A 25,107-nucleotide genomic window follows, 5' to 3' on the forward strand; every position below is an offset into this window, starting at 1 on the left:
AGACCGACGGCCTCGCTTTTGCTTCCTCTCTCTTCTCCGCCTGCGTCGCCTCCCAGACCCGACAACAATCCACGGAGACCCCGGCGGTCTCGCAATCTCGTCTGGGATGTTGTGCTTGCGGTGAAAGTCACTTGAAATAGGTATCCGTGCTTGGTGTCCAATGTCCGTGAGCGAGTGGAAAGTGTACTTGGGATTCCCAGTACAGAGTGTGCCAAAGAGTGAAAATAAAAAAATATAGGCAAGGAGAAAAGAGCACTGGCGTGGAGAGCCGTAAGCCGCTGCGTCCGTGCGCGCCGCCATCTTGGAACCCGCCGCCATCTTGGAACTATGGAACTCCTATGTTATACCATAATAACCCCCCGCACATTAATCAAATCGTCAAATCAACCCCAAACCATCGATTGCACAAATTTAGTACAAATCAGAGCACAATCAAGTAAATAATATACGAAACACATTTATTGAAGAAACATGAAATAGAATTACAAATCTCAATTACTCCAGAAACCGAACAATTTCACTCACTGATACCCGTGTTAATAAAATCATTCAATCCCAGAACAATTCGATTGCAAAACACAGTTCATGAAAGAGGGAAAAGGTAGATACCAGCTGCGTGCTATTTTTGGTGGAAGCAAAGTCGAGTGATCAATTCGATCTTACTTCTAAAATCCAAATTAGAGAAACAGGCTGGCCTCGAGGGGGCCGGCGGCCCGATGACTATTCCCTGTTAGGGTTTTCCAGGTTATCTTTATCGTAGGATTATGTTGGAATATAGACTATAATGATTAAATCAATCTTGTCTTGCCCTCACAATGTAATGATTAAATCAATCTTGTCTTGCCCTCACAATGCAGAGTAAGATGAAGTGGTTGCTTCCTCTGCTTGATTGACCAGCTGCAGGGGAAGCAATCAAAGTTGTTCTGTTTCCCACAACAGTGTAAAACACCCCCTGCTCTGATCTTATCAGAGGCCGGGGGTTCACCAAACCTGTCCACTCCCACCCCCACTCTGTTCCTCCTAATAAATATGCCCTTGCAGGGAGGAGACTTTTAGATTTCATTCCTGTAGCGAGTGATCTCTCCACCTGCAGGTGTCTAAAAGAACTTGCCTTGTCTCCCGTGTGGTTCTTGCAAAATAAGTTGGAGTGAGCAAATCTCTAACATTCCCCACTCTCGCTAAAATACATAAAAGTCGTTTTCTCTCACCTAGTTTCTCCTGTAAAGTTGTCCAGTCCAATTTTTTGGAGTAAATCCAAGTTAATTTCGGACCAGCGATCCTGCGTCTCACACAAAGATCCCGGGACTCTGGAAAAAATCTTGAAGCTCCTTCGGGCTTCTTCACGTATTCTTTGGGGGAAAAAGCCTCTTAGCTGCTCCTGCAGGACTTTTTATAGGCTTGTCTGGTACCTATATCCTCTCTATAGGGTAAGACCGCCTAGTTTCCCACGCCTTATAGATTTTGGTCAGTTTTCCCACGCTGTATAGGGTTTGGACAATTTTCCCACGCTCGTACACCTGCTGTCCTTCAGCAGATGTTTCCGCCTTGACCATGCATTACTTTCCACCAATGTACAGCTAGCCCCTGGTAAAGCCTTTCACTTCCCCTTTTCTTCACTTCCTGTTTCATGAAAATAACTTTTTAAAGTTACGCTTCAATTAACTCTGAAATAAAAATCCAAACCTTTGATCTATTTCTTTAAACAATTTATGTCACGCCACTATTCTCATAGTGGCGGGCCTCTTGACCAAATTGACTAACAATATTGCTTTAAGCTGTTACAGAATACATTTTTAGCCAAGCAAAGAAATCAAAAAGTAAAAATCACATTTGTGCTTCTCCAAACAATTTATGTCACGCCACTATTCTCATAGTGGCGGGCCTCTTGATCAAATTGACTAACAATATTGCTTTAAGCTGTTACAGAATACATTTTTAGCCAAGCAAAGAAATCAAAAAGTAAAAATCACATTCGTGCTTCCATGCGTGACTCACAATCCGACACCGTGTTCCTGTTTTATTTCTATTTTAACTAGTTTAGCTTATTGTGGCCCCTTTTTGGTCTAATGTTTTGGTCTGGCGCCATCTTTTGGACAAATTTGGAATTTCAGCTCTGCCAATTTATTCCTGTGAACAATCCATATTTTACCATTTGCACCACCTTTACCCCCATGTTACATGACAATATATATACATATACTATATATATATATATAAATATATATATATATATATATATATATATATATATATATATATATATATATATAAAGTGCAGCAGTGATAATTATGCAATAGTGCAAGTAGGCATAACAGTATTCAAGAGTGTGCAGAGGAATGCTAAACCATGTATTAAACTTCTATTTAAAGGGTTTATACAAGTTCAGTAAAGTTGGTAGTGCGAGATAGTGCAAGATAGAGGTCCGTAGTGTCATAAAGTACAGTTCTGTGAATGTGTGATGCAGAGTTCAGTTTAGAGCTCAACAGTTCGAGTGTTCAACAGTCTGATGACAGCAGGGAAAAAGTTGTTGCAGAACCTGGTGGACCTGCAGCGGATGCTGCGAAACCTCTTCCCAGAGGGCAGCAGGGAGAACAGTCCATGGTGGGGGTGTGATGGGTCATGGATGATGTTACGGGCACGGGACATGCAGCACTGAGATGAAATGTCCTGAATGGAGGGAAGAGGAACCCCTATGATCCTCTCTGCTGTCCTCACCACTCTCCTCACGTTCTTCCAATCGGAGGCGGTGCAGCCTCCACACCACACAGAGAGACAGCTTGTCAGAATGCTCTCTATGGTGCTCCTGTAGAACGTCCTCATGATGGGTGGGGGCAGGTGGGCTCTCCTCATCCTCCGCAGGAAGTACAAGCGCTTCTGTGCCCTCTTGACCAGTGCCGTAGTGTTCATAGTCCAGGTGAGGTCTTCTGTGATGTGGACCCCCAGGAATTTGGTGCTGCTGACCACCTCCACAGCTGAGCTGTTGATGATCAGTGGAGCGTGGTGAGGCTGTTTTTTCCTGAAGTCGACGATGATCTCCTTCATCTTCTCCACATTCAGGAGGAGGCTGTTGTCTCTGCACCAGCCCACCAGCTGCTCCACCTCCTCTCTGTAGTCCAGGTCGTTGTTGTCTCTGATGAGCCCCACCACCGTTGTGTCGTCTGCGAACTTCACGATGTGATTGGTGGTGAACCTGGGGACGCAGTCGTGTGTCATCAGGGTGAACAGCAGGAGGCTCAGGACGCAGCCCTGAGGGGAGCCTGTGCTGAGGGTGATGACATCAGAGGTGTTCTGTCCGACCCGGACTGACTGAGGACTGTTGGTGAGGAAATCTAGCAGCGCAGTTGCGAAGGGGGGTGTTGAAGCCCAGGTGTTCCAATTTTCCTACCAGATGCTGTGGGATGATGGTGTTAAACGCTGAGCTGAAGTCCAGGAACAGCATCCGCACATGGGTGTTCTTCTCCTCCAGGTGAGCCAGGCTCAGGTGAAGAACGGAGGAGATGGCGTCCTGAGTGGAGCGGTTTTGCCGGTCGGCAAACTGGAACGGGTCAAATAATGGGGGGAGTCTGGAAACGATGTGACCTTTAAGCAGCCTTTCGAAGCACTTCATCATGACCGGAGTCAGTGCAACAGGTCGGTAATCATTAAATGAAGTGATTTGAGGTTTCTTCGGCACCGGAATGATGGAGGCAGTCTTAAAGCACGCTGGCACTGTGGCTTGGCCCAGCGAGGTGTTAAAAATGTCTGTGATGACCCCAGCCAGCTGACTTGCACATTCCCTGAACACACGCCCAGGAATGTTGTCGGGGCCAGGGGCCTTACGGGGGTTGACTCTCCTCAGGGTCTTACACATCGGCGGAGTCAAGGCAGAGTACCTCCTCTTCCTGATGGGGGACAGTTTTAACTGCTGGAGTGCCGTTTAGTGCCTCGAACCTCCCAAAGAAGTTATTTAGACCATTTAGAAAGTCAGCATCAACTTCACCCACCGGGGGGGGGGGGGGGGGTCTGTAATCTGTAATCAGATTTGTAGTCTGTAATCGCCCGTATGCCTTGCCACATACTCCTGTTGTTGTTGGCATCGTGGAAACGATCCTGAATTTTTCGACTGCGGTCTCGCTTCGCTACCCTGATGGCACGGTTCAAGTTGGCTCTCGCTGTCCTCAGTGTCTCCTTGTCGCCAGACTTGAAGGCAGAGTTCCGCGCTCGTAGCGTTTGACGTACCTCCTCAGTCATCCTGGGTCGTTGGTTGCCCCGGGTGATGATATTCTTAGTGGTGCTGACGTCCTCGGTGCATTTGTTGATGTAGGCTGACACAGTCATGGCGCTCGTAGCGTTTGACGTACCTCCTCAGTCATCCAGGGTCGTTGGTTGCCCCGGGTGATGATATTCTTAGTGGTGCTGACGTCCTCGCTGCATTTGTTGATGTAGGCTGACACAGTCATGGCACACGCATGTCAAATCTACATCGGGAAAACTGGGAGGGAGGGAGGGAGCCAGGCAGGCAGGGAGGCAGGCAGGCAGGCAGGCAGGCAGGCAGGCAGGCAGGCAGGCAGGCAGGCAGGCAGGCAGGCAGGCAGGCAGGCAGGCAGGCAGGCAGGCAGGCAGGCAGGCAGGCAGGCAGGCAGTGTCTGTCTGTTGAGGTTTTCACCTTGTTCTTCTCCTGCTGAAGTTCTAACTGGACGTCCATCAGTTTGGCTCTCAGCTCGTCATTGGCGGCCTGAAGGGCGCCCGTTCACTCCGCCTTGGCCCGCCCTGCCGGAGCTCGTTTGGACATCTCTTACTCGAGTCTCGCCCGGTCGTCAGTCAGAGATCACAACATTTGTACCTGGAGAGCACAAACGCAGTGCTGTTTTCCACTGGCTTCGGACTCAACTTCAATCGGTACCGTACTGTTAGACGTGAAATAGGAAGTGTTTCACATAAATGGACGACGAAAGGGGTACTCACCATTGTAGCTCCTGCTGGTCAATGATACGAACCTCTTCTTGCAGTGGAAAACATACAGCCAACAAACACCGTGGAACCTAAAGGAATGAAATTAAACATTAACATTTAGCCTCAACCAACATTCACAAACGTAAATCTTTTTGAACACAATGAGTTGTACTTACCGTGTACGCTCTAGACGGTCCACTTGCAAGCAGAAAATAAAGATATTTCTGTTGATAATCGTCGTGTTTGTATCTGTTGTCTCGCTCAAGGCCATTGCGCCCACAGATTTGAATTTTGGCGAGAGTTCAGCCTATTGACGTCATTTCCGCGGTGTAATACCCGCATGTCTGAAACGGCAAAGTTAAGAGTAGAGTTAAAGTTTTTAATCAACGCAATCATTTACAACCGTTGACCAGTCGAAATAATCGTCGAAATTTGGCGTCTGTGGCTGGAAGCAGACGCCGAGTTCGACGTTCCTCCCAAACGCCACACTCCCTCGCTTTTCAGGGCTACACAAAAAAAACATATTTTTCAAAACAATGAGTTGTAATTACCTTGTACGCTCTAGACGGTCAAGTTGCAGGCTGAAAACAAAAATATTCGTCTTGTTAGTCGTCGTGTTACTAACCGCTGTGTCTTGTTTGCCAGCATTGCCGCTTTCCTACTTCCTGTTGCAAGTCACGCCCACGGATTATGGTGTTGTTCAGTGCGGCATGGTGTTGTTCAGTGCGGCATGGTGTTGTTCAGTGGGGCATGGTGTTGTTCAGTGTGGCATGGTGGTGTTCAGTGCGGCATGGTGTTGTTCAGTGCGGCATGGTGTTGTTCAGTGCGGCATGGTGTTGTTCAGTGCGGCATGGTGTTGTTCAGTGGGGCATGGTGTTGTTCAGTGGGGCATGGTGTTGTTCAGTGCGTCATAGTGTTGTTTAGTGCGGCATGGTGTTTTTCAGTGCGGCATGGTGTTTTTCAGTGCGGCATGGTGTTGTTCAGTGCGGCATGGTGTTGTTCAGTGCGGAATGGTGTTGTTCAGTGCGGCATGGTGTTGTTCAGTGCGGGATGGTGTTGTTCAGTGCGGCATGGTGTTGTTCAGTGCGGCATGGTGTTGTTTAGTGCGGCATGGTGCTGTTCAGTGCGGGATGGTGTTGTTTAGTGCGGGATGGTGTTGTTCAGTGCGGCATGGTGTTGTTCAGTGCGGCATAATGTTGTTCAGTGCGGCATAATGTTGTTCAGTGCGGCATAATGTTGTTCAGTGCGGCATAATGTTGTTCAGTGCGGCATGGTGTTGTTCAGTGCGGGATGGTTTTGTTCAGTGCAGGATGGTGTTGTTCAGTGCGGCATGGTGTTGTTCAATGCGGCATGGTGTTGTTCAGTGCGGGATGGTGTTGTTTTGTGCGGCATGGTGTTTTTCAGTGCGGCATAATGTTGTTCAGTGCGGCATGGTGTTTTTCAGTGCGGCATGGTGTTGTTCAGTGCGGCATAATGTTGTTCAGTGCGGCATAATGTTGTTCAGTGCGGGATGGTGTTGTTCAGTGCAGGATGGTGTTGTTCAGTGCGGCATGGTGTTGTTCAGTGCGGGATGGTGTCTTTCAGTGCGGCATGGTGTCGTTCAGTGCGGCATAATGTTGTTCAGTGCGGCATAATGTTGTTCAGTGCAGGATGGTGTTGTTCAGTGCGGCATGGTGTTGTTCAATGCGGCATGGTGTTGTTCAGTGCGGGATAGTGTTGTTTAGTGCGGCATGGTGTTTTTCAGTGCGGCATAATGTTGTTCAGTGCGGCATGGTGTTTTTCAGTGCGGCATGGTGTTGTTCAGTGCGGCATAATGTTGTTCAGTGCGGCATAATGTTGTTCAGTGCGGGATGGTGTTGTTCAGTGCAGGATGGTGTTGTTCAGTGCGGCATGGTGTTGTTCAGTGCGGGATGGTGTCTTTCAGTGCGGCATGGTGTCGTTCAGCGCGGCATCGTGTTGTTCAGTGCGGCATGGTGTTGTTCAGTGTGGCATGGTGTTGTTCAGTGTGGCATAATGTTGTTCAGTGCGGCATGGTGTTGTTCAGTGCAGGATGGTGTTGTTCAGTGCGGGATGATGTTGTTCAGTGCAGGATGGTGTTGTTCAGTGCGGCATGGTGTTGTTCAAAGGGGCATGGTGTTGTTCAGTGCGGGATGGTGTTGTTTAGTGCGGCATAATGTTGCTCAGTGCGGCATAATGTTGTTCAGTGCGGCATGGTGTTGTTTAGTGCGGCATGGTGTTGTTCAGTGCGGCATAATGTTGTTCAGTGCGGCATAATGTTGTTCAGTGCGGCATAATGTTGTTCAGTGCGCCATGGTGTTGTTCAGTGCGGCATGGTGTTGTTCAGTGCGGGATGGTGTTGTGCAGTGCGGCATGGTGTTGTTCAGTGTGGCATGGTGTTGTTCATTGCGGCATGGTGTTGTTCAGTGCGGGATGGTGTTGTTCAGTGTGGCATGGTGTTGTTCAGTGCGGCATGGTGTTGTTAAGTGCGGCATGGTGTTGTTCAGTGCGTCATAGTGTTGTTTAGTGCGGCATGGTGTTTTTCAGTGCGGCATGGTGTTTTTCAGTGCGGCATGGTGTTGTTCAGTGCGGCATGGTGTTGTTCAGTGCGGAATGGTGTTTACGATTTACTGAACAACACCATCCCGCACTGAACACCACCATGCCGCACTGAACAACACCATGCCGCACTGAACAACACCATGCCGCACTGAACAACACCATGCCGCACTGAACACCACCATGCCACACTGAACAACACCATGCCCCACTGAACAACACCATGCCGCACTGAACAACACCATGCCGCACTGAACAACACCATAATCCGTGGGCGTGACTTGCAACAGGAAGTAGGAAAGCGGCAATGCTGGCAAACAAGACACAGCGGTTAGTAACACAACTTTCCGTTCTACACAAAACCAATAATCTGATTTAAACACTTCCTTTAATTTTATTCAGACGAAACAACTTTCGAACAGATCGAAATTCACTCGTGGCTCAGATAACTACGGAAGTTATTTAAGTCTCTAACTTGTTCGGAGTTCCTTTTTACGCGGCCCGTCTAAAAGGGGAAGCGGGCCTGAGCCTTCGGTTGCATATTCAGTACAAATCCGCGCACAACGAAGTAAGTAATATACAAAACACATTTATTGAAGAAACATGGAATAGAATTACAAATCTCAATTACTCCAGAAACTGAACAACTTCACTCACTGATACCCGTGTTAATAAAATCATTCAATCCCAGAACAATTCGATTGCAAAACACAGTTCATAAAAAAGGGAAGAGGTAAATACCAGTTGCGTGCTATTTTTGGTGGAAGCAAAGTCGAGTGATCAGTTCGATCTTGCTTCTAAAATCCAAATTAGAGAAACAGGCTGGCCACGAGGAAGCCGGCGGCCCGATGACTATTCCCCCCTCTCGCTAAAATACATAAAAACGGTCATCCTCACCAATTTCTCGTTTAAAGTTGTCCAGTCCAATTTTTAGGAGTAAATCCAAGTTAATTTCAGTCCAGTGATCCTGCGTCTCACACAAAGATCTTTGGGACTTTGGAAAAAATCTTGAAACTCCTCCGGGCCTCTTCACGTATAAGAGCTCTTTTGGGGGGAAAAGCCCTGAAGCTTCTCCAGCAGGACCTTTTATAGACCTCTCCGTCCCCCCCTCCCCTTTCTTTTCTCCGGTACTTTCCCTATAGGGTAAGACTGCCCAGTTTTCCCACGCCTATAGAAGGGACTGGCCAGCTTTCTCACGCCTATAGAGGGAACTGGCCAGTTTCCCACGCCCATAGAGGGAACTGGCCAGCCTCCCCACGCTTTGTTATCTGTGGCCTTCAGCCGCTGTTTCCGCCCTGACCACGCAGTACTTTCCACCAAATGCACAGCTAGTGGTAAAACCTTTCACTTCCCCTTTTCACCCTTGACCTACTTTCAAAACAATTTCGAATTGACAAATAATATTGCTTAAAGCGGTTACAGAATACATTTTTAGCCAAGCAAAGAAATAAAAATAAAAATCACATTTGTGCTTCTCCAAACAATTTGTCACGCCACTGAGAAGCCACTATTCTCAGTGACGGGTCTCTTGATCAAATTGACAAATAATATTGCTTAAAGCGGTTACAGAATACATTTTTAGCCAAGCAAAGAAATAAAAATAAAAATCACATTTGTGCTTCCATGCGTGACTCACACTCTGACACCGTGTTCCTTTTTTATATCCATTTTAACCGGTTTAGCTTATTCTGGCCCCTCTTTTGGTCTCCCGTTTTGGTCTGGCGCCATCTTTTGGACAAATTTGGAATTTCAGCTCTGCCAATTTATTCCTGTGAACAATCCATATTCTACCATTTGGACCATCTCTACCCCCATGTTACACGACACAACACAATACCGCACAAACAGTTTTAGATAATATTATGTCGCAGTCATGTGACGCGGACATGACGTCAATGGGCGGAACTCACGGCAAAATTATAATCCGTGGGCGTGACTTGCAACAGGAAGTAGGAAAGCGGCAATGCTGGCAAACAAGACACAGCGGTTAGTAACACGACGACTAACAAGACGAATATTTTTGTTTTCAGCTTGCAACTTGACCGTCTAGAGCGTACAAGGTAATTACAACTCATTGTTTTGAAAAATATGTTTTTTTTTTGTGTAGCCCTGAAAAGCGAGGGAGTGTGGCGTTTGGGAGGAACGTCGAACTCGGCGTCTGCTTCCAGCCACAGACGCCAAATTTCGACGATTATTTCGACTGGTCAACGGTTGTAAATGATTGCGTTGATTAAAAACTTTAACTCTACTCTTAACTTTGCCGTTTCAGATATGCGGGTATTACACCGCGGAAATGACGTCAATAGGCTGAACTCTCGCCAAAATTCAAATCTGTGGGCGCAATGGCCTTGAGCGAGACAACAGATACAAACACGACGATTATCAACAGAAATATCTTTATTTTCTGCTTGCAAGTGGACCGTCTAGAGCGTACACGGTAAGTACAACTCATTGTGTTCAAAAAGATTTACGTTTGTGAATGTTGGTTGAGGCTAAATGTTAATGTTTAATTTCATTCCTTTAGGTTCCACGGTGTTTGTTGGCTGTATGTTTTCCACTGCAAGAAGAGGTTCGTATCATTGACTAGCAGGAGCTACAATGGTGAGTACCCCTTTCGTCGTCCATTTATGTGAAACACTTCCTATTTCACGAAAACAGTACGGTACCGATTGAAGTTGAGTCCGAAGCCAGTGGAAAACAGCACTGCGTTTGTGCTCTCCAGGTACAAATGTTGTGATCTCTGACTGACGACCAGGCGAGACTCGAGTAAGAGATGTCCAAACGAGCTCCGGCAGGGCGGGCCAAGGCGGAGTGAACGGGCGCCCTTCAGGCCGCCAATGACGAGCTGAGAGCCAAACTGATGGACGTCCAGTTAGAACTTCAGCAGGAGAAGAACAAGGTGAAAACCTCAACAGACAGACACTGCCTGCCTGCCTGCCTGCCTGCCTGCCTGCCTCCCTGCCTGCCTCCCTGCCTGCCTGGCTCCCTCCCTCCCTCCCTTCCAGTTTTCCCGATGTAGATTTGACATGCGTGTGCCATGACTGTGTCAGCCTACATCAACAAATGCAGCGAGGACGTCAGCACCACTAAGAATATCATCACCCGGGGCAACCAACGACCCTGGATGACTGAGGAGGTACGTCAAACGCTACGAGCGCCATGACTGTGTCAGCCTACATCAACAAATGCACCGAGGACGTCAGCACCACTAAGAATATCATCACCCGGGGCAACCAACGACCCAGGATGACTGAGGAGGTACGTCAAACGCTACGAGCGTGGAACTCTGCCTTCAAGTCTGGCGACAAGGAGACACTGAGGACAGCGAGAGCCAACTTGAACCGTGCCATCAGGGTAGCGAAGCGAGACCGCAGTCGAAAAATTCAGGATCGTTTCCACGATGCCAACAACAACAGGAGTATGTGGCAAGGCATACGGGCGATTACAGACTACAAATCTGATTACAGATTACAGCCCCCCCCCCCCCCACCGGTGGGTGAAGTTGATGCTGACTTTCTAAATGGTCTAAATAACTTCTTTGGGAGGTTCGAGGCACTAAACGGCACTCCAGCAGTTAAAACTGTCCCCCATCAGGAAGAGGAGGTACTCTGCCTTGACTCCGCCGATGTGTAAGACCCTGAGGAGAGTCAACCCCCGTAAGGCCCCTGGCCCCGACAACATTCCTGGGCGTGTGTTCAGGGAATGTGCAAGTCAGCTGGCTGGGGTCATCACAGACATTTTTAACACCTCGCTGGGCCAAGCCACAGTGCCAGCGTGCATTAAGACTGCCTCCATCATTCCGGTGCCGAAGAAACCTCAAATCACCTCATTTAATGATTACCGACCTGTTGCACTGACTCCGGTCATGATGAAGTGCTTCGAAAGGCTGCTTAAAGGTCACATCGTTTCCAGACTCCCCCCATTATTTGACCCGTTCCAGTTTGCCGACCGGCAAAACCGCTCCACTCAGGACGCCATCTCCTCCGTTCTTCACCTGAGCCTGGCTCACCTGGAGGAGAAGAACACCCATGTGCTGTTCCTGGACTTCAGCTCAGCGTTTAACACCATCATCCCACAGCATCTGGTAGGAAAATTGGAACACCTGGGCTTCAACACCCCCCTTCGCAACTGGGCTGCTAGACTTCCTCACCAACAGTCCTCAGTCAGTCCGGGTCGGACAGAACACCTCTGATGTCATCACCCTCAGCACAGGCTCCCCTCAGGGCTGCGTCCTGAGCCCCCTGCTGTTCACCCTGATGACACACGACTGCGTCCCCAGGTTCACCACCAATCACATCGTGAAGTTCGCAGACGACACAACGGTGGTGGGGCTCATCAGAGACAACAACGACCTGGACTACAGAGAGGAGGTGGAGCAGCTGGTGGGCTGGTGCAGAGACAACAGCCTGATCCTGAATGTGGAGAAGATGAAGGAGATCATCGTCGACTTCAGGAAAAAACAGCCTCACCACGCTCCACTGATCATCAACAGCTCAGCTGTGGAGGTGGTCAGCAGCACCAAATTCCTGGGGGTCCACATCACAGAAGACCTCGCCTGGACTATGAACACTACGGCACTGGTCAAGAGGGCACAGAAGCGCTTGTACTTCCTGCGGAGGATGAGGAGAGCCCACCTGCCCCCACCCATCATGAGGACGTTCTACAGGAGCACCATAGAGAGCATTCTGACAAGCTGTCTCTCTGTGTGGTGTGGAGGCTGCACCGCCTCCGATTGGAAGAACGTGAGGAGAGTGGTGAGGACAGCAGAGAGGATCATAGGGGTTCCTCTTCCCTCCATTCACGACATTTCATCTCAGCGCTCCATGTCCCGTGCCCGTAACATCATCCATGACCCATCACACCCCCACCATGGACTGTTCTCCCTGCTGCCCTCTGGGAAGAGGTTTCGCAGCATCCGCTGCAGGTCCACCAGGTTCTGCAACAACTTTTTCCCTGCTGTCATCAGACTGTTGAACACTAGAACTGTTGAGCTCTAAACTGAACTCTGCATCACACATTCACAGAACTGTACTTTATGACACTACGGACCTCTATCTCGCACTACCAACTTTACTGAACTTGTATAAACCCTTTAAATAGAAGTTTAATACATGGTTTAGCATTCCTCTGCACACTCTTGAATACTGTTATGCCTAATTGCACAATTGCATAATTATCACTGCTGCACTTTATACTTATTTATATATATATATATATATATATATATATATATATATATATATATATATATATATATATATATATATATATATATACATATATATATATATATATATATATATATATATATATATATAGTATATGTATATATATTGTCATGTAACATGGGGGGTAAAGGTGGTGCAAATGGTAAAATATGGATTGTTCACAGGAATAAATTGGCAGAGCTGAAATTCCAAATTTGTCCAAAAGATGGCGCCAGACCAAAACATGATACCAAAAAGGGGCCACAATAAGCTAAACTAGTTAAAATAGAAATAAAACAGGAACACGGTGTCGGATTGTGAGTCACGCATGGAAGCACAAATGTGATTTTTACTTTTTGATTTCTTTGCTTGGCTAAAAATGTATTCTGTAACAGCTTAAAGCAATATTGTTAGTCAATTTGATCAAGAGGCCCGACACTATGAGAATAGTGGCGTGACATAAATTGTTTGGAGAAGCACAAATGTGATTTTTACTTTTTGATTTCTTTGCTTGGCTAAAAATGTATTCTGTAACAGCTTAAAGCAATATTGTTAGTCAATTTGGTCAAGAGGCCCGCCACTATGAGAATAGGAAGTGAAGAAAAGGGGAAGTGAAAGGCTTTACCAGGGGCTAGCTGTACATTGGTGGAAAGTAATGCATGGTCAAGGCGGAAACATCTGCTGAAGGACAGCAGGTGTACGAGCGTGGGAAAATTGTCCAAACCCTATACAGCGTGGGAAAACTGACCAAAATCTATAAGGCGTGGGAAACTAGGCGGTCTTACCCTATAGAGAGGATATAGGTACCAGACAAGCCTATAAAAAGTCCTGCAGGAGCAGCTAAGAGGCTTTTTCCCCCAAAGAATACGTGAAGAAGCCCGAAGGAGCTTCAAGATTTTTTCCAGAGTCCCGGGATCTTTGTGTGAGACGCAGGATCGCTGGTCCGAAATTAACTTGGATTTACTCCAAAAAATTGGACTGGACAACTTTACAGGAGAAACTAGGTGGGAGAAAACGACTTTTATGTATTTTAGCGAGAGTGGGGAATAGTCATCGGGCCGCCGGCCCCCTCGAGGCCAGCTTGTTTCTCTAATTTGGATTTTAGAAGTAAGATCGAATTGATCACTCGACTTTGCTTCCACCAAAAATAGCACGCAGCTGGTATCTACCTTTTCCCTCTTTCATGAACTGTGTTTTGCAATCGAATTGTTCTGGGATTGAATGATTTTATTAACACGGGTATCAGTGAGTGAAATTGTTCGGTTTCTGGAGTAATTGAGATTTGTAATTCTATTTCATGTTTCTTCAATAAATGTGTTTCGTATATTATTTACTTGGTTGTGCTCTGATTTGTACTAAATTTGTGCAATCGATGGTTTGGGGTTGATTTGACGATTTGATTAATGTGCGGGGGGTTATTATGGTATAACATAGGACCGTAATAAATAAAAGTAACATCAGACAATTGTAGAGAATTGAATAACTTTCGTAGTTATTTGAGACACGAGTGAATTTCAATTTGTTTGAAAGTTTGCTTCGTCTGAATAAATTAACGGAAGTGTTTAAATTGGATTATTAGTTTGGTGTAGAACTGAAAGTAATTTAATTATTTGAAGGGCGCAGGCCCGTTCCCCCTTTTGACGGGCCGCGTAAAAGGTAACTCCGAACATGTTAGAGAATTAAATAACTTTTGTAGATATTTAAGGGAAGAGTGAATTTCGTTAAAAGTGAATTCGTTTGAAAATTTACTTCCTCTAAATAAAATAACGACGATGGTTAAAATAGATTTGTCATGCGGTCGCGTTTATTTTTTCAGTTTTTTGTCTCGTCAATTGTCGTAACTTTACTTCCGGTTTTATTTTGTCATCCCTTCCGTTTCAGTTCGTGTTTCCTTCCTCGGTGTTTGGTTGTCTTGTCTTCCCTGATCCCGATTGTGTGCACCTGCGTAATCGACACTAATTGTCATCACCTGTGTCCCCGCCCTTTTGTGTGTATTTAGTCCGTGTTTTCCCCTTGTCTTGTGCCAGTGTGTCTTGCCTCGTCCCGACCACCAGCGATCCCTTGATGTCCGAACTCTCTGTAAGAACCCTCCTTTTTGTCTCGCCACCGAGCGACGCTTTTGTTTGTGCCTTGGTCTCCATCGCCTTTTTGTCTCGCCCCAGTGCGACTCCTTTAGTTGGTACTTTTTGCTACGTGTTTTCCCTCGTAAGAGGCGTTTTGATTTGTACTTTTAGCCTTTTGACTCGCCTCAGTGCGACACCTTTTGTTTGTACTTTTTGCCACGTGTTTTCCCTCGCAAGAGGCGATTTGATTTGTACTTTTGCTCAGTGTGCTTGCTGGAATAAATCCCAGAAAGAAACGACTCTGCATCTGAGTCCTCCGTCTTGTCCCCTGCCTGACAGTACACACTGGCCAGACATGGACTCGGCAGAGTCAGAGCACCTGTGCGCCGCAGTGCGTTCCCAGGCCTCACAGCTCGCCCAGCACCAGAAGCAAGTGGGCGACTTGAGGGAAGAAATCCGAGGAATCGCTAAGTGCCAAGAAGAATTCAGAGGAGCGGTCGCCACCCAAGTAGCACAGCTGGGCCAGCAAATGCAGGACGTGCTCTCGCTCTTAAACGCGGGACCAGCAGCGACTTCCAGTACACCCGCTGCTTCCTCAGTTACTCCCCTTGCCATAGCTCCCATGACCGGCTGTGCCAGACTGGCTCCTCCAGAGCGCTACTCCGGTGAACCCGGCCTTAGCCGGGCATTTATTACAGAATGCGGGATGCATTTTGAGAGGGCCCCAGCAGATTTCCCCACCGAGCGCTCCAAGGTGGCCTACATGGTTTCATACCTGACGGGAAGGGCCCGCACGTGGGCCACCGCGGAATGGGCCAGGGATTCTGTCTCCTGTCACTCTCTCCCCGCGTTCATCAAGGCTCTGCGAACGGTGTTCGATCCAATCTCCGCTGACCGAGAAAAGGCTCGCCAACTCTGTCAGATAGTCCAGGGACAAGACACCGTCGGTGACTACGCCATCCGGTTCCGCACGCTGGCCGCGGAGTGCGGTTGGAACGCGACGGCACTATATGACGTCTTCCTCCGGGGCCTCTCTGGGTCCATACAGGATCAGCTAATCCCCTTAGACCTTCCCACCGACCTCGACGCCCTCATCGCTCTGGCTATCCGCACTGGCAACCGGCTGCAAGAGTGGAGGAAGCACCGAAGCAGGACCACCCCCGCCTTCGTCCCAGTAGCCGGCCCTGACGTTCACCACTCCAGGCTGGACGGGGATCGGCAGCGCCAGGAGCCAGAACCGAGGCAGTTGGGCAGAGCTAAGTTGACCGAGGAGGAGAAGTTACGGCGACGCCGAGAGGGAAGATGCTACTACTGCGGTGAGCTCGGACACCTCCTTCTCTCCTGTCCAGTAAGGAGGACCCTGAAGGTGAGCGCCTTCTCTGCGGCTCCGTCCCCGGAGCGAGTGCTTCCCAAGGGCAGGATTACCCTGTTGGGAAGAGAAATAGAACTCGAAGTACTAATAGACTCAGGAGCAGATGAAAGCCTGATAGACTGGGCATTTGCTCGCCGGTGGGGGGTAAAGACTGAGCTGATGAACACCCCCGTGAAAGCTAAGGCACTCAATGGACAGGCACTTTTTGAAATAACTCACATAACAGAACCAGTCTCGTTGTCGATAGGTCCCCACCAGGAGAATATAAGGCTACATGTCGTGACCTCTCCAATGAACCCTCTCATTCTCGGGTATCCATGGCTTCAACGCCACAACCCCGTCATAGACTGGGGATCAGGGGAAATAACGGGATGGGGTCCCGACTGTCATGATTCCTGTGTCAGGTCTAACCCGCGCGCTGTGCCTCCTGCTCGAGACGCGCAAACCCCCGACTTAACCGGGGTCCCTGCGTGTTACCACCCATGGGCCGAGGTATTCAGCAAGGCCAAGGCTACCTCCCTACCTCCCCACCGTCCGTATGATTGCGCCATTGAACTCCTGCCGGGTTCAACTATACCTAAGGGGAGGCTTTATTCTCTTTCGGGCCCTGAAAAGCAAGCCATGAACGAATATATAGACTCCTCCCTGCAAGCAGGACTGATTCGACCATCATCGTCGCCTGCGGGGGCGGGGTTCTTTTTCGTGGACAAAAAGGACGGCACCCTACGCCCCTGTATTGATTATAGTCCTCTCAATCAGATCACAATCAAGAACCGGTATCCGCTCCCACTGATGTCGACCGTGTTCGACCAACTACAGCAAGCCCGGGTGTTTACAAAGTTAGATTTGCGCAACGCATACCATCTAGTGCGCATCCGGGAAGGGGACGAATGGAAGACAGGGTTCAACACCCATCGAGGACACTTCGAATACTTGGTCATGCCATTTGGTCTCACCAATGCTCCCGCTGTGTTTCAGGCCATGATCAATGATGTTTTGAGAGACTGTTTGGACCGTTTTGTATATGTATATTTGGACGATATTTTGATTTATTCCCCAGATCTGAGGACCCATAGGATTCACGTCGAGACGGTGCTGCTTCTTGCACACAAACTATACGTAAAGGCCGAGAAAAGTGAATTCCACAAGGACACCGTATCTTTTCTCGGCTTCATCGTGGCCCCGGGCAAGGTTGAGATGGACCCGGCGAAAGTCAGCGCGGTTAAGGAATGGCCTACCCCCGACTCACGCAGAAAGGTGCAGCAATTCCTGGGCTTTGCCAATTTTTATCGGCGGTTCATCAAGGGCTTCAGTGCCACGGCGGCTCCCTTGCACGCACTCACGTCTCCTAAGGTCCCCTTCCGCTGGTCAGCAGAGGCGGAGGCGGCCTTCCAGGAGCTAAAGAACCGTTTCAGCACCGCTCCCATCCTCACGCTTCCTGATTCGTCGCGACAGTTTGTGGTGGAGGTGGACGCCTCCAATCAAGGAGTCGGGGCCATCCTATCACAGAGAGCCAAGAGCGACAACAAACTACACCCGTGCGCGTTCCTGTCTCGACCGCTGACGCCCGCCGAACAAAAGTATGATGTGGGGGATCGCGAACTGTTGGCAGTTAAACTGGCACTGGAAGAATGGAGACATTGGCTGGAGGGTGCACAGCAGCCTTTTTTGGTTTGGACAGACCATAAAAATCTTGAATACATCAAGTCAGCGAAAAGATTGAATTCCCGCCAAGCCCGCTGGTCATTTTTTTTCAATCGCTTTAACTTTTCTCTATCTTACAGACCGGGATCCAAAAACACCAAGCCTGACGCCCTCTCCCGTGTTTACAACTCAGATCCAGAACTCAAGAAACCCGAATCCATCCTGCCTCCTCATTGCCTGGCGAGAGCAGTGACCTGGCCAAGCGAAGGCCGGGTACAGCGGGCCAATGGAAACAAGATTATTAGAATTGGTGAAGGATAAAAGTATTTCGATTGTCCGTCGGGCGCGGCCCAGTTCCTAAATTTGTCGGGCCGCGTCAAAAGTTAAACAGGACACGATCGAAAAATAGACTTGCCTTCCAAATTAATTACTGGGCAAATCTAAATAGAGTAAGACATTTTTATTCGTTTTAAGAAAGTTGTTACTCTTTTTAAAGCAATCAAGTGGGGTGAAGCACTCCGACAGTTAAGTGCTAGATTTACATATAAGAAGTTAGAATTAATAATATAAAGTGCATTAATTTTCTTCTTAAATGCTATTATTGTCACACTTTTATTAATTTGATTCTCTTTCGAATAAACAAGTTGGTCGGCTCACTGCATGAGCGACCAAGTGGAACGGACCCATATCAACATTTACTTCGGCAAAACTAGTGCTTGGGTGCGCTATACAAACGAATCCCTGAGGTCTTAACAAAGACATCTAAAAATATCCGTAACATAATAAGAACTTCAAACATTAGCGGGGAGCCATCAATACGATGCGGTCACTTCGAAGTCTTGCCTCGAATTGAGTTACTCGGCTCGAGCTTCGGGTGACTTGAGAGTGATTGGCGTCGTACAGAAATTAGATTGATTCCGGTGGAGTTAATTTAACACGGGTGGTTAGATTACGGACGAATCTCCGAACCCGGCTAAGACAAACCCGTTACCGGGAAGCCGGGGGCACCTTCTTGAAAGAGGTGCGTTTGACAATATATTTTCATAGGATATGTTACTTCTATTCAACTGCAATATCACTACTTTGTTGTAAGACGTATGCAACGAAATTTCGTTTTGTATGCACCATGTGCAGACAAGATGACAATAAAGTTTGTCTAAGTCTAAGTCATGTCAGGTCAGCTGTCTGGAGAGAGAGAGAAGTCAGGACCTGCGGGCGGACCACCACCGTGCCACCGCCGCCATGACGGAACTCAAAAGCAAACTCCATGAGGAGAAGCAGAAAGAGTTAGCCGTTACCAGGGAGACATTACTGCGGCAGTATGAAATGGAGCTGATGAGAGTGATCAAAATCAAAGATGGAGAGATCCAGCGACTGAATGCCTTGGTCCTCAGCCTGAGGGACGACTCCATGGACAAGGTGATCCGCTCAATCCGTGTCTGACTATCCGCACGCCACGTCGGGCTCCGATGCGGCCGCTACCGTATTGTGTAGCTTGTCCCCAGTAAGCGTCACGGCGCTCCGTTGCGGTCTCAACGGCCCGGTGTGGCGCAATGTCTGCTCAGGTGAGGAGCGGGGGCGCTTTGCTGGCGGAGGTGGAGGAGACGCGGCGGTGTTGGGAGACCGAGCGGTGTCGCCTCCACCAGGAGCGCGGAAGAAGCCCTGGCAGCGGCCCAGCAGGCCTGGCGGTCCCGAGCGGACGAGCTCCGATCAGCTCATCACCAGCATCGGGAGGAGCTGAGCCGAACCAAGAGAGACTGCGAGAGGGAGATCCGTTGACTGGTAGGACTGATCAGATGCGCGGTGCGTGGCTATGTTCCCAATTTCGTCGTATACCTGCAGTGCAATGACACCTAAGGCATTCTATTCTATTTCACAAGAAGAAAATGTCCGGTTGCTCGCTTCGCTTTTGTCACAGCAAAGGTGTTCTAGTCGATTCAAGAAAAAAATTGGCCGGTTGCTCTCTTTGTTTTTGTCACAATTCTGGCAAATGAGTTTGCCCGCCTGCCTGAACGCTCCCCGTTTGTACATCCAGATGGATGAGATCAAGCTGAAAGACAGAGCGGTTAGTGTTTTGGATAAAGCCCTGGGGCCGGCCACGTCCACCGCCTTCAGCTGCAGACTCAGGCTGCCGAGCAGCAGATCGCTGCCCTGAGGGATTCCCAAAGGGCGGGCCTAAACTACCCTGGAAGTGGGGTCAACGTCGCTACTAGCAATCCCCTTCATAGCGTAAGCCACCTCATCACACACTTGCAGTACGCATGACTTAGTTCGTTGCTGGAGGAAGGTAGCACAAAAACAGTTTTGAACTTTGAACGAGTGGTTGTGTGTGTGTGTTGCGGGGCGTTTTCAGTCTCAGGAGGATCGGGACACGCGACGGTTTCATCTGAAAATCGCTGAGCTCAGCGCAGTCATCAGGAAACTGGAGGATCGAAACGCCCTGCTTTCTGAAGAGCGCGATGAACTGGTAATTTATTGACGGCACGCTTGAAGGTTTGCGCTACGTTTGATGCGCGCCATCCAGCGAGGCACCCATTGCGCTTGCTTATTAGTTGAGCGGCGCGGCGAGTCGCTTGCCTGGTAGATGTCTTTTATTGGGAGCCAATGCCACGATTCCGTTCAAACCGATGCAAAAGGAATGGATACGTTCTGGCCCGCGTGTTGTGCGTCTTTCACATCCCGCACTTCATGCTTGCAGCTAAAGCGACTGAGAGAAACAGAAAGCCAGTTTCTGCCACTCCTGTACAAAAACAAACGCCTGAGCAGGAAGAATGAAGAACTCTCGCTGGTGCTGTCTCGCCTTGAAAACAAAGTGCGCTTTGTCACCCAGGAGAACGAGGAGATGGCAAGCTTGGTAAGTCGACGTGGACAACGGCGGCGTGCCAACAGAGTCCACTGCATTTGTGTTCCACAGAGAAGGCCTAGTTCGCTCAATGACCTGGACCGCGGTTGCGGCCAGCAGGACGGTGAAATGGAGTTCCTTCAAGTTGTGGAGCAGCGGCACATCATCGACGACTTGTCCAAGGTCTTCAGGCAGGCGACTCGGTGCACGTACGGCAGCGCCGCGCTCGCTCGCTGTCGCCAGGAAACCTTTTCCGTCCAAAGCTTGGCCGGCGGCCACCATCCAAAAAATTGGCCCCTTAAATTCCGACCTTTCAAACAGGAGGATTGTGCGCACGCGTTTGAACACGCTTTAGACTTGTTTTGCCGTTTTCAGCAGCTCAAAGCTCCCGTTTTGTCAGCGCCTTTGCCACTCGCTGTGCGCTGAAAACAACTGACTCGCCCGGCTGCTCAGCCCGTCAACCATTAGCCGCGAGCGCGACGTCATTGTCCGTAGGGAGCTAGTGGCAAAATGCACCCTGTTAGAGTTGCGCTCGCTCCAACTTATTTTGGAAGAACCACACGGGAGACAAGTAAGTTCTTTTGGACACCTGCAGGTGGAGAGTCCATCCGTTGTACGAATGAAGTCTGACTCTCGGCTCCTGCACGAGCATTTTTATTAAGAGAAACAGGGTGGGTGTAAGCGTGGATTGAATAGAGAAAGCCCTTGACCTCTAGTCAAATCATAGCAAGGGGTGTTTTACAACTTTGTGTAGGAAGTTGCTATCGCTTATGATAGGGATAAATAAGGGATAAATAATATTATTTATTACAGGTTGCAGTCAAAGTCAAAGCAACATAATCATACGATAAAGATAATCTGGAAAACCCTGACACACCCTGTAGTTGTCACTTTTGGAAAAGACGAGCGTCCCTCCAATCATCGCCGGTGACGTGTTTTTCAGGCTCTGGAGACAGGAGCTCATGTCAGAAATGTCATTGTGAGTCGCGTTTGTTTCTGCGCCGGAGCCGTTCGTTCCCTTTGCATCCAAAGAATCTCAAAGGCGGATTATTTGTGTCGACAGGGGAGAGATTTGCTGCTACGATACCGACGTCGAGAATCTCTGAGGAGGAACAAAGCGTGAGGTCCTGCAAGGTGAGTCTGTTTGTTTGCGGCTGCTTGGTGTTGCGCAAACAAACAAACAAATGGCCTTTTTCTCGCTATCGTTCTTCTCGTCGATTCATCGTGAGGTGTCGCTTCAGTTTGTTCAGAGAGATGTTTGCTTCCGCGCCCGCAGGTCATCGAAACATTTTACGGCTACGACGAAGACGTGTTGGTGGACTCGGACGGATCGTCCTTGTCTTTTCACACCGACAGAACCCCCGACACGGAACCCGAAGAGGTAGCCCGCCATTTCTGCCAGCGTATTGGCGCCAAACATTCCTCTTCAGCCTGGAATCGGACTCGTCTTTGCGTCGCGGGTGCTTTGTCGCCGGTCTGACTGATTCTGGTACTAGTGCTGTGTTGCATTGGTGTGTGCATGAGGAGGCGGAGCTTCGCTACCGCCAGCTGACGCAAGAATATCAAGCGCTGCAACGAGCCTACGCTCTGCTCGCCCAGACCAGCGGAGGGGACTACGACGCCGAGAAGGAGATCAAGGTGGCACCCCTTCCCGCAACCCCCGGCCGGGTCGCAGCCTCCCCGTTCTCACCCAGCCTCGGGGTTTCTCTGGTCTGAAAGGAGGAGGAGGAGCCTCCCTCCTCCTCCTTTCAGACCAGAGAAAAGCTGATGGTAGAAATGGGTCACTATCAAAGCAGAGTAGCAGATCTGGAGTCAGCGCTGAAGCAACAAGGACAGGTAAGGTCATCAATGAGCACACCTTTTTCTCAGACAAAATAGCTACATTCTTCAGTCACTCATTCGTCTGGCATTACTGGACCAACCCCCCCCCTGAACGTGGCTGGGAAAATGCGGAGAAAAGCAAATGTCATTTTCCAGTCAACCAAAGAATTTGTGGATGAAAATGACACAACATTCCAAAGCTGTCCACGCGTTTGTCTCTTCTAGAATGTCAAGTGGGTGGAGGAGAAGCAGCTGCTGCGTCAGAGCAATCAGCAGTTGGCCGAAAAGGTGACGGAAAGAAAGGCGCTGGGCGGAGTCGCTTGGCGTCACACCTGTCGGGAAGCCCCGCAGATGAGGTCTGACTGTCTTTTCAGGTCAGGCGGATGGAGGCGGAAGAAGCGCGTCTGAAAGAGCACATCCAGGATATCCGAGACCAAAACGAACTGCTTGAGTTCCGCATCCTGGAGCTGGAGGTGGGAAGACTCGCACAAGCGTGTTGAGGCCAGAGATGTGACAGACGGACGGACGGACAGACGGACGGATGCATGCCTCTGCCTTTCAGGAGAGGGAGTGGCGCTCCCCCGTCTTGAAGTTTCTGCAAGTCCGTTTCCCAGACGGCCTCAGCCCTTTGCAGATCTACTGCGAGGCCGAGGGCGTGAGCGTACGTAAGGCGTCCCTCGCAACCCTAACCTTAACCCGAGGTCCCAGAACACCTTACATTGCTCCTTGCGCCTTTCCCCCGGACATCGTCATCAGTGATCTGATGAAGAAGCTGGACATCCTGGGCGATAACGCCGTAAGTGTATGTCGAACTCCTTATGTTCGCACTCCACGAGACTCGGCGGCTCAAATGTGACTTTTGGAAGGCTTTGCGCTGAAAGAAGCTTATTGACACTGTGCCTTTGGGCTCTTGCAGAATCTCACCAACGAGGAGCAGGTGGTCGTGATTCACGCCAGGACCCTTCTCACCCTAGCCGAGAAGGTAACGCGCACGTCCACGCACGCTCTCGCATTCTGCTTATGTGACAGCAGCCTTTCCTCAGTGGTTAGAATACATGAAAGTGACCAAGTCAGCACTTCAACAGTAGATGTTGGACATTGAAAGTGAGAAGGTAGACAGACACGCGACATCAGCCAAGGGGAACTCCGGCAATGTGCCCCAACAATTCTGACTTTGAGCTGTGCTAGGATATGTTCTGTAAGCAGAAGGGCTACCTGGATGAAGAGTTGGACTTCAGGAAGCGTTCCATGGACCAGGCTCATAAGGTAAGCCACCCTCAAATCTCCCGCCGGACCACTGATGGACGAGGATTGCGGCCCAGAGGATCCTGGAGCTGGAGGCCATGTTGTACGAGGCGCTACCGCAGCGGGACTGCCCCGCCACGGACGGCGAAAAAGCCAGCCACGCTGGCGTGAATGACGTGCTGACGGCGGATCAGAGAGAAGAGCTTAGGAGCGCCGTGGACCAATGGAAGCGAGCCCTGATGTGCGAGTTGAGGGAGCGCGACGCTTGCATCCTCCAAGATAGAATGGATCTGCTGCACAGCGCGCAACAGGTAAGGGCCCAAAGCCAGCCCGGCACTTACTTGCACGCTTACTGGCTTTTGAAGGCCACTTTCCATTTGTCCGTCCTAGAGGAACAAAGAGCTGAAAGAATTCATCGAAGCTCAGAAGAGACAAATCAAACAATTGGAGGAGAAGTTTCTATTTCTCTTTCTATTCTTCTCCTTGGCCTTCATTCTGTGGCCCTAACACCAGCTGGTGAGTGAGCTCCAGCGGCACCGCACTCGACACCTCCGATACACTGCCAGCCGGTCTCAGACGTTGGCAGACGCTCCGATGCCAACGTATACCCCCCGCCACGGTGACAGAGGCACCGCGTCACACCGGCGCTCATCCAATCAGAAGGCAGGAAAGGCAAATTCACATGCAGGGCACTCTTGAACCAGAAGAGAGTGCCACAAAAAACGGTTGTTGCCTCAAACGCGCACTAAAAAGGGTCAGAATAACAAGAGTCCCACCGGCCAGCCGGGGCCACCCGTCCATCCATTTCTTCAGGGGGGAAAAAAATTGGAGTCACCGGTGAGTACATTTTGCATTTAGCTCTGCTTTTCTGCTTCTGTCTTCAAGTGTGTGGCATCCTGCGACCAAAGATTCAGCCAACCCCAAAGCGGTTGACCTCAACGTCCCACGACCATGCCGACCAGAGCAGGTGACGTGATGCTTTGGACATCCTTCCGTCTCAGATGCCCAAAAGTACTCTTTGCCACATCTGCGGCAATACGGTGTCTTTTCAAAGGTGCAAATAAATCCAGCGTGGGCGGAACACGCACGTCTTCGTTTTTTCCCACTTTGTTTGTGTGACAGCTGTTGTGAAAATTTTATACAAATAAAGTGAAAGATGGCGGCGCCCTGTGAGGCTGCGGCCAAGCCGGCTCCCGATAAAAATGTGTGTTTTGTGTTAAATGTACCGTCCAAATCGTCTCCGAGAATCGCATACGACAGAAGTACACTATTGGGACTTAGAAGCAACAACTGCACAAAGGATATATCCGGAGTTAACTTTGCCATGGATCGCGAAACTCTTCGCGGTCTTGGAATAATGTCCCGAGACAAAGGAACCTCCGAGGCAGCGGGCTCCCCCTCCCCCACCAGCCGACACTGGAAGC

General features: G+C 49.4%; 1 pseudogene; it reads left to right on the top strand.

Moving 5' to 3' along the window:
* The first annotated feature begins 10,316 nt into the window (after positions 1-10,316).
* On the top strand, positions 10,317-24,624 carry LOC125983430 (janus kinase and microtubule-interacting protein 3-like; annotated as a pseudogene).
* The last annotated feature ends 483 nt before the right edge of the window (positions 24,625-25,107 follow it).

The sequence above is a fragment of the Syngnathus scovelli genome, chromosome 16, assembly GCF_024217435.2.
Source record: "Syngnathus scovelli strain Florida chromosome 16, RoL_Ssco_1.2, whole genome shotgun sequence".
NCBI classification, from domain to species: domain Eukaryota; kingdom Metazoa; phylum Chordata; class Actinopteri; order Syngnathiformes; family Syngnathidae; genus Syngnathus; species Syngnathus scovelli.